The sequence below is a fragment of the Hippichthys cyanospilos genome, chromosome 1, assembly GCF_059441005.1.
Source record: "Hippichthys cyanospilos isolate Australia breed blue-spotted pipefish chromosome 1, RoL_Hcya_1.0, whole genome shotgun sequence".
In the NCBI taxonomy this organism is placed as follows: domain Eukaryota; kingdom Metazoa; phylum Chordata; class Actinopteri; order Syngnathiformes; family Syngnathidae; genus Hippichthys; species Hippichthys cyanospilos.
In genome coordinates, this window is record NC_142369.1 from 33681962 (window position 1) to 33691952 (window position 9991).

General features: G+C 43.7%; 1 pseudogene; it reads left to right on the forward strand.

Moving 5' to 3' along the window:
- Nucleotides 1-3438: 3438 nt before the first annotated feature.
- On the forward strand, nt 3439-4513 carry LOC148430178 (general transcription factor II-I repeat domain-containing protein 2B-like; annotated as a pseudogene).
- The last annotated feature ends 5478 nt before the right edge of the window (nt 4514-9991 follow it).

Below are 9991 nucleotides of genomic sequence, written 5' to 3' on the forward strand. Positions count from 1 at the left end.
TCTACTCAGTATGTGCTTTGTGTGACAAGAAGTCACAAGTTGTGTCGTACTCCAACAATCATTCGGAGTCTTCCAAACACGTGGGCATAGTTCAATACTGATTTTACACCTCAGCTCCTAACTCTTAAGATGAATAGCACCAAAATTACATTCAAAGCAGTGTCGAACAATGTGTATTGTTTGCTAAATGTTAGTGAGAGAAGAGATGAGCTTTTTTTGGGGGGTGGGGGGGTTCAGGAAAAAAAAATCAATTTTTCTATTTTTATATTTTTTTATGTTGCTATATTTTATTGTTATGTTATGCATATGTTATTGTTTTTCTATGGTGTGTAGTTACTTGGAACTTCTCGACCTCACATTCTAGCTCAAAATCCTTGCATGAGCCAGAGCCAGAGTCAGAGCCGCAAAAAATTAACCTCCTTTATTTTGTGATGATGCATGCAATAGAACAAGGTTTAATGACTTGCGTGGTCAAAATAAGGTACCTAGCCCCCTACATATAAATGCCCATTTAACATGTTTATCCACGTTTTCTCCCGAAAGCTGAACAAAACCCGGCTCTTGAAAATAAACTTGTCTAAAAACTATTTGGACACTATCAGCACATTGATTCTCAGTTTTGCCATTCCATGTGTTTACATGAGGCGCAAAGTGTCACAGTTTGCCGGTTCCAGTCAGTTCACGCTCGCTCCTTACTGTCAGCCTGCATTCCATCACCCAAATCACTATAGGGTGCAACCAATTACTCACCCAGTGTACAAGCCTGCATGTCCAGGCTCTTCTGTGCAGGATTGTCTTACGAAGCTTTCTTGTGCACCTTATTGGACTGCCTTCCTGGTTTTCGATCCTACCTGTCACCCTAAACTCCTGCTTGCCTGATAAGAAGACCCGCTCTGCCCGCCTGACCAAGATTCGGCTGCCTTCCTCTGAACGGAATTTCTGCATTGAATTGGCTGTGACTGTCTGTCTGTCCCGTCTCTTTCCACGCTGTCTCCAACAAACCACCTGCTTAGCACTCTTGTCTCTCTCTGCATCCTTTTGGGTTCATTATCACTTTTTTGAGCCATATATATGTAAGTGTGTGTCTGTGTTTTTTTATGTTTAAAAAAAAAAGGCATAATGAATGTAAATGGCAGCTGGGAATCAATTAAATATCGTGCAGAATCTCCCTCTACTATGCCCAGACTTACTTTCGTCAATATTAACCCAGTAAAGTCTATCATATGAAAGTCAAATAATTAAGTTACTGCACCTGCGGCTGCACATTTGCTCTCCACACATCTCTAGGCATGTAATTAAATTCTGCTCAATGAGATGAACCACCACAGTGGTGACACACATCTGTGACATCAGATGGCCTGTCAGTTTGTAATGAAAGTGAATGTTAAGCACAAAGTGGTTTTTCAGCTGCTGAGCAGCCAGTATCCCCCGTCAAACTCTAAATAGTATACAGAAAAAGAATTCTCATTAATGGTCCATGAGGGGCTGGCAAGACGCCAATACTTGAGACAATTCTTACAATTGTTTCTGATAAACAACAGAAATCATCAGGGGGTAAACAGTACACTCTCATTTGCGCTTAGTCACCACACGTATTGCACTCATTATATGTCTCAGCATTCCCTGGTGACGACTGATGAAATCTATAGGCTTGTCCACAAGCTAATGTTTCATTTTATAAATGTTTTATTTTTTATTTTATTCAACCAGGTAAGTATTGAAAATAGCTCAATCGCTTTCATGATGCAATGATAATGGCTGAACAAACTTGCCTGTTGCAAGGGCCATAATTTAATCGTATCTTTTTAACATTTACTGTACAGTCGACTGCTAGACTTGACTGATCATGTTTTTGTAGCTGTATTTTATCAGCATTGATTATATACTTCAATTTTATCGTATACAATTGTATTATGCGGCTCAAATAAAGAGCGTTATGTTACTTGACTTTTTTTTTTAATCTTTTTATTCAAACATTTCGAAAAACAATGGTGTCTGAAATACAGCATGGAACAAAGCCTCATACATGCACATCCGATAAACGAGTAAACATACTTAAGGAGTGCAATACCAGGTATTGCATGAGAAAAAAACATTTGGTAAACAGGCATCTTCAGCAACCATCTTAACACCAAACATCCATTCATTCCACTCCACGCACTCAGACGTAACATGAAACAACCAAAAACACACAGTGTATCAACAAGTACGACTGTAGCCAAAGGATTAATGAAGAAAAATAAATAAATAAAAAAATAAATAAAAAAGGGGGGGAAGGGGAGGCATCTACTCGCTGTCTGGGCAAATCACGACATTTTCCAAATAATCGTAGAACGGTTTCCATGTCTCACTGAAGGAAGAACTTGCGCCAGAGAGTGAAAACCTCATCTTTTCCCACTTGATGTGGGTCAGAACCTCTCGAAGCCAGCTGTTGTGCGTCGGAGGGAGAGCGTGCTTCCACTTAAATAAAATTAGAAAGGCCAGTACGCGCCGATTAGCAACTGGCAGGTCAGGTACCGGGAGGGGGGGGCTACCAAAAAGTGCAGTGCATGGGTCCAAGTGCAGGTCGACTCCCGAGTACCACTGATAAAGTACGGCAGACCTGGGCATTGCACGGCCCGCGGGCCACATCCGGCCCGTCGGATGGCACTGACTGGCCCGTATGACAGACCTGGGCATTGTATGGCCCGGGCCACATACCTTTGTAAATAAATAAATAAATTTCAAAATAAACATTTTTTAATTTCACCTCATTCATGGGCTAAAGCTGCACTGCTTTTATTCTGAAATTGTCTTTTTTTAATTCACGCACATAATGACGTAATGCGTATAACAAGACATGCGCGCGATTAAATCACAAAAAGATGACTTTCGCTCTCAAAAATGTCCGCTCAGGCTAAAAAAAGGAAGGTAGATGCCGAATGTAGAATTTTCAACAAAAATTGGACAGCAAAGTATTTACTTACTGAAGTTAGAGGTAAAGCTGTGTGTTTAGTTTGCGGGGAGCAGATTGCCGTGTTGAAGGACTACAATTTGAGTCGGCATTACCAGACGAAACATGCAGAGAAATATAAAAACCTAACTGATGCTGAAAGAGCGCGGACATCGGAAGTTTTGCTAGCTAAGCTGCAAACGCAGCAAGGCTTTTTTTACCAGGCTTCATGCATCCAGGGATGCAGCAACCAAGACCAGCTTTGTGATATCCCACAAAATAGCCAAAAACAGCAAGCCATTCTCAGAGGGGGAGTTCGTGAGAGTGCTTGGTAGACTCGGCAGCACTAATATGCCCTGAAAAAAAAGCGGCATTTGAGCAAGTCCCGCTGTCCAGGCGAACCGTGACGAGAAGGGTCGAGGACATTGCGGGGAATCTGGAGCTACAGCTGCAACGTGAAGTGCCAAGTTTTGACTTTTTCTCCTTGGCTCTGGACGAGAGTTGTGATGTCCGCGACACAGCTCGTATTTGTCCGCGGGATAACGCCGGACTTCAGGATTACGGAGGAGCTGGCAGCAATGTGGTCGTTAAAAGGGACGACGACAGGGAGCGATCTCTTCATTGAGGTAAATGCTTGTATGGACACGTTGGGACTGAAATGGGACAGACTGGCAGGTGTCACCACGGACGGTTGTCCAAATCTTACCGGGAAAAATGTCGGACTTTTAAAACGCATGCAGGATAAAGTGACTGAAATGGACCCTGATCAGAAATTAGTATTTTTACATTGTATTTTACACCAACATGTGTTGTGCAAATCAGTGCTAAAAATTAACCATGTTATCGATGTTGTTACTAAAATAGTTAACTTTATCAGGGCGCGGGCACTGAATCACAGTTTGTCACACTTCTGGAGGAGCATGAGAGTGAGCACAGTGACACTGGCTACCACACTTCTGTGAGATGGCTCAGCCTGGGTAAAGTGTTAAAAAGAGTCTGGGATCTGAAAGCAGAAATCCAGTAGTTTTGTGAGACAAAAGGCAAGGCCATCCCAGAGTTTGCAGATGAGGTCTGGATGGCAGATTTCGCATTTGCTGTTGATGTGACTGCACTGATGAATGAACTGAACACCAAGCTGCAAGGCAAGGAAGGGCCTTTTTGTACATGAAATGCACAGCTTGGTGAAGGCTTTCATGAGAAAGATAGTTTCTTTCAAGACAACTGGAGAGCAACACTCTCACTCACATGCAAACCCTGAAAGAAGTCACACCATCAGCTGATAACCTCTGCAGGTACTCATCCATGTTCGGAGCATTGCATGGTGAGTTTGCAAAGCGATTTGAGGATCTAAGAACAATGGAGGATGAAATGCACATGATTTCCTCTCCCTTTACCTTCAGTGTGGATGATGCACCCAGTGATGTTCAGCTGGAACTCATTGACCTGCAGTCTGATGGAGTACTGGCAGAGCACTTTAAAGTCAGGATCTCTGCTGGATTTCTACTCTTCTCTCAAGGATTGAAACACATTGAAACACTCAACATTGAAACACCAAATGAGGCAGTTAGACCACAAATGTAGGCATGTTACTGTAAGGCACCAGATAACAATGAACTGGGACACTTTTTCTCAAAATCACAGTTCAGTGACAGTCAATATGTTGTATCTTGCTTAATGTTTGGTGCAAAAAGACAATATTGTGATGTCTTTAAAATGCTCAGAACCTTTACACAACTATCCAACAGTATATGGAACTCAAAATGTGTTTTGAAGTGAATGTGACAGAATGTTTACTAATATGAGTCACAAAGAGTAAAAAATGTTAATATTTTGTCTACCATTGTGTTGAGAAATTTGAATGAATAAATTTTTGTAAGGCAACCTCATTTTTTCAGTTTATTTGGTATTTAGTTTCATTGCTTAACTTTAATATATACTCTTGCCAGCTTGTCAAAACACTGCTATTTACTGCTTTTTAAAAAAGAAATACAATTAATATTATGCAGAATTGAGTTCAGCGTTTTGGCCCGGCCCTCCACAATATTTTATGTTTCTTATGTGGTCCCATGGAAAAAATAATTGCCCACCCCTAAAGTACGGAATATCTGATGCCAAAAGCTAGTAAGTGCAAGGCAGGAAAAAAACATATGAGTATGGTTAGCCGGCGATTGGTCACATCTATTGCAACTATTGCTAAACCCAGGGTAAATTTTGGCAAGCCTCTCATTTGTGTAATGCACCCTGAAAAGAATCTTGCTTTGAATTAGACCATGCCTTGCGCAGACCAAGGAAGAATGTACAAGTTTGCAGATTATTGCCCATTGTTCGACTAACAACGGCAAACCCAGCTCCTCCTCCCATCTCTGTTTTATAAGCTCTAATGATTGAGGGCTAGAGGATCCCATTAAATTATAGATTATGGAAATTGCTCGCCTTTGGTCAACGTCTACCGTAAGCACCTGGTCAACCAAGGATTCAGGCGGTTTGTTGGGAAAATTAGAATAGGCGGATCGAACGAAATGCCTAATCTGTAAAAAACGAAAAAAGTGAGATTGGGGGAGCTGAAACCGGGCGGATAACTCCTCAAAGTTGGCAAAGTGGTCATTTATATAGAGATCCCGGATCTGCACCATGCCCTTGCTTCGCCAGTTGGCAAAGGTAAGGTCAGAACTGGCCGGAGTGAATAGGTGGTTCCGGACAATCGGGGCGAGAGTTGATGGTTCAATCAGGCCATAATTTTTACGAAATTGGGTCCAAATTCTCAGCGAGCTGAGGACAACCTTGTTCTGAGAGATGACGTTCACTTTGAGTGGCAATCGTGTGGTAAGGAGGGAATGTAGGGGAAGCCTCGAGGACCTCAACTCAATTTCGGTCCAGGAAGGACATGTGTTGAGACCTCCGTCCCACCAGTGGATAAGTTTCACTATATTGCATGCCCAGTAATATTGAATAAAATTAGGTAGCGCGAGACCACCTTGACATTTTGGTAGTTGTAGCAAAGCCTTTTTGATGCGAGGGGGTTTGGCTGACCACAAAAATGATGAGATCAAACGATCTAGCTGACAGAAAAAAGGTTTTCTTATAAAGACGGGGATGTGTTGAAACAGATAAAGAAACTTAGGGAGCACCACCATTTTGACAAGGTTGACCCTGCCCGACAAAGAGAGAGGAAGAGCCGACCAGCGGGCCAAGTCCTGCTTACATTTCTCCACTAAAGGACGGAAATTCGCCTCAAAAAGGTTATTAAAGGCTGGGGTGATGAACACGCCTAAATAACGAAACCCACGTGGCGTAATCTTGAATGGGAGGGCAGCTAAAGATGTCTTAGACAGATGGTTGAGCGGAAGCAGTTCGCTTTTACTATAATTCAGTTTGTAACCTGAAAATTTGCCAAATTGAGTCAATATGTCTATGACAATGAGGACCGATGTAGAGGGGTTTGACAGATAAAGCAGCAAATCGTCAGCGTAAAGGGAAAGCTTATGAGTGATGCCGCATCTTGAGATACCCTCGATCCTTTCCTCGGATCGAAGCCAAATGGCCAATGGTTCTACAGCCAAGGCAAATAGGAGGGGGGAAAGAGGGCAACCCTGCCTGGTACCCCGATGCAGAGTGAAGGTGGGAGAGCTGACATGGTTTGTGATGATACGTGCGGTTGGGGACTCATAAAGCAGCCTGATCCATGAAATGAACTCTGTGCCAAAGCCGAATTTTTCCAGAACATAAAACAGGTACTGCCACTCAACCCTGTCAAACGCCTTATCCGCATCCAAGGAGACCACTACCTCGGGCGGGCCAGATCCGGTGGAACCGACGATATTAAGAAGCCGTCGTGTATTGTACGAAAAACTCCATCCAGCCATAAAACCTGTCTGATCAGCTGAAATCAGCGTGGGCAATGCCTGTTGTAATCTCATCGCCAGAACTTTGGCCAGGATCTTTTGGTCAACGTTTAAAAGACTAATGGGTCTATAGCTACCGCATTCTAGGGGTTCTTTTTCTTCAAAAGAAGAGAGATATTAGCCTCAGAGAGTTGAAGGAAGTCTACCGGTAGAAAAAGCCTCATTGTACTTATTCACCAGATGTGGAGCCACAGAATCCACGAACGTCTTATAGAATTCCACCCCAAAGCCATCAGGACCTGGGGATTTACCTGTCTGCAGCTGCCTAATCGCTTCACGCACCTCCATCAGCGTGATAGGAGCGCCTATCTTTCCAGCCAAATCAGCGTCAACTTTTGGGAAAGCAAGCTTTTCTAGAGGGTTGTGGCCCACCCAGACACCCGGTACGCACTCTGATTTATAAAGGTTTGAGTAGAAACCTAAGAAAATGTCATTGATCAATTTAGGGTCTGCAGTGACTACTCCCGCAGATGACCTTAGCCTCGGTATTAACCTAGAAAGCGCGGTAGTTCTGGCTTGATGAGCAAGAAGTCTTCCAGCTTTGTCTCCCATCTCAAAGTAAAGTTGCCTGGTCCTCAACAACTTTGCCTCCACCTTCACTGTTGTTAAAGTGTCATATTCAGCCTGCAGTTTAAAACGTTCATCGTAAAGAGCACGTAAGGGGTCAGCGGCAAGTTGTCTGTCAATCTGCAAAATACGCTCCGAGAGCCAAACTAGTCTGCTTGTTTCTGCCTTCTTCCTCTGAGATGAGAACGAGATAGCTTGCCCCCGCAAATATGCCTTGAATGACTCCCATGGTATCCCTCTAGTGATGTCCGCCGTGTCGTTTATTTGAAAAAAAGTAGTGATTTTATTCTGGTAAAAAAAGCTTAAAATCCGGATCGTTTATTAAAAAATGAGAAAGCTTCCATTGAATGGTCGGAACTATGGAATTTGGAAAGTTCAAGTCCACGGAGGTAGGGGCGTGGTCCAAAATAACAATGCTGTGATACACACTGGTGTTCAAAAAACAAAAAACCCTTATCGGTTGGGTGAAGAAACCTCCAGGGGTCAGGCAGGAAACCTCTGAGCTCTTCAAATGAGTCTCCTGGAGGAAACAAATATCCCCATTAAGCTGTTTCAAATGAGAAAGCACCTTTTCTCTTTTGGTAGTCCCATTGATCCCCCTAACATTCCATGATACCACTCTACATCCCCGACCGCGCAAAGTACAAACATGAGACATTACTCACCCTTCACAACATGAACTGTTGCGAACAAAATGCCCAGAGGAGGGGGGGTGGGGGGACAAAAAGACAAAAAAAAAAAACAACAACACACACACACACGCCACAAACAGTCCAATTCAAACTCTCACACATACCTAACATACATGCTCCAGTATAGCTTCCAGTTTCTATTCAGTCTCATCACTATCCTTACCACTAGTTGCCCCCGCACGTAGACAACATAAAAAAAGAGAGAAAGATAAAAAAAAAAAAAAAGTAACATCGTACTCAGAAGAAGAAAAAAAATGGTCACACCAAAAAAACAGAACAATGACTTCTGTAGGACCTATAATTCAACTGCTTAAGTCTCGGCAGGGTAAACAAAAATTTGACACGCAGCGCGGCCGATCCAACCAAGAACACTAACAACAAAAATAAAGTTGACAGCAGTGATCACGAGCGATCATGAACGCGGATGAAAACACTTGTAAATAAGTAATCCTACTGCTTGTTTAATCGGTGTTCTTTTGACCAATTATGATAAAACAACCAACAGCAGGACATTAAGGTATCCGAAAATAGTCATTGCAATCTTTGAAATAACTTTGCTCGGGAAGAAGCCGAAGCCAACCGCAGGTAACCTCTGAGCAAAATGAGCTAAACCGAGAGGTATGAAAATTGGGATAGAAAAAGATGTATTACGCTTGGTTCGCGTTCACTAAGGCAGAGGCCTCGGCTACTGAAGAAAAGCGTTTTTTATCACCGTCTTTTTTTGTGATTTGGAGTCTCGCTGGGTGGAGCAGCGCTGGTCGGAAACCCATGTTGTATAGCTTCGCCATAACTTCGCGGCAGGCCATGCGTTGCTCCAGGACGTCGGCCGAATAGTCCTCGTAGATGCGAATCGGCGAGTCACGAAATTTCAGTTCATTTTACGCCTGCGAGCCTCCCGAATGATCAACTCCTTCGTCTGATGTCAGTGAAAACACACAATCACCGGCCTGGGCTTGTCTCTGAGTGAAGGCTTGGCAACGAGGCTGCGGTGGGCCCGATCCAGCTCGGGCGGAGACGGCAACAGTTGCTCGCCGAATATCTCCACCAGAGCCTCCGAAAAAAAGATGTAGGCCGAGGGTCCTCCATTGACTCCGGGACGCCGATAATTCGCAGGTTGTTACGCCGGCTTCGCCCCTCCAAGTCCGCGTGTTTCGCTTTTAGTTTAGCATACGCATCCGTTAGCATGGAACACGTGGCCTCCAAGCCACGAATGCGTTCATCGGACAAGTTGAGCCCGGACTCCAGGGACACAAGTCGTTCGCCGTAGCCAGCAACTACCGACTGCAAAGAATCCAAATTGGTCTCCATAGCAGTGAACGTCTTGAATCCCGCCGACATCGCCGCTGTTATAGACTTCCTGTGTTCCTCCAACAGGCTGGTAAGAGATTGCATGCTAACTTGGTTAGCCGCGCCAGAAGTGTCCTCTTTCCTTGTGTCTTTATCTTTCGCGAGTCGAGTTCCAGACGCCATGAAGTATATCCAGGAATGTACGGCTACAAATCTTCGAACATGTAAACGAATGCGAATCGTAAAAAGGTGTGTTATGTCAGGTTAGTGCGGTAGCAACCCGTCCACGCGTCTACTCCATTCGCCTCTCCACCGGAAGTCTGTTACTTGACTTTTGAGATCCATAAAAAACAACACCACGTTCAAATCCAAGGGTGTCAACATTCGTACTCGACACCAGGACACCCTAAGCCTTTCAGTACTTTTCAATACAGTCTAAATTCAGGTTAAGGTCGGGATATGCCAAAATGTGGATTTCTGAAACAATAAACTATATCGTAGTACATCAGGCATCTCCAAACCTGGTCTTTGAGGGGCGCTATCTTGCATTCTTTTTTTAGGTTTCTGTCCTCTCATCACACGCTTAGCAGAAGCTTTCATTGAAGTTGGAA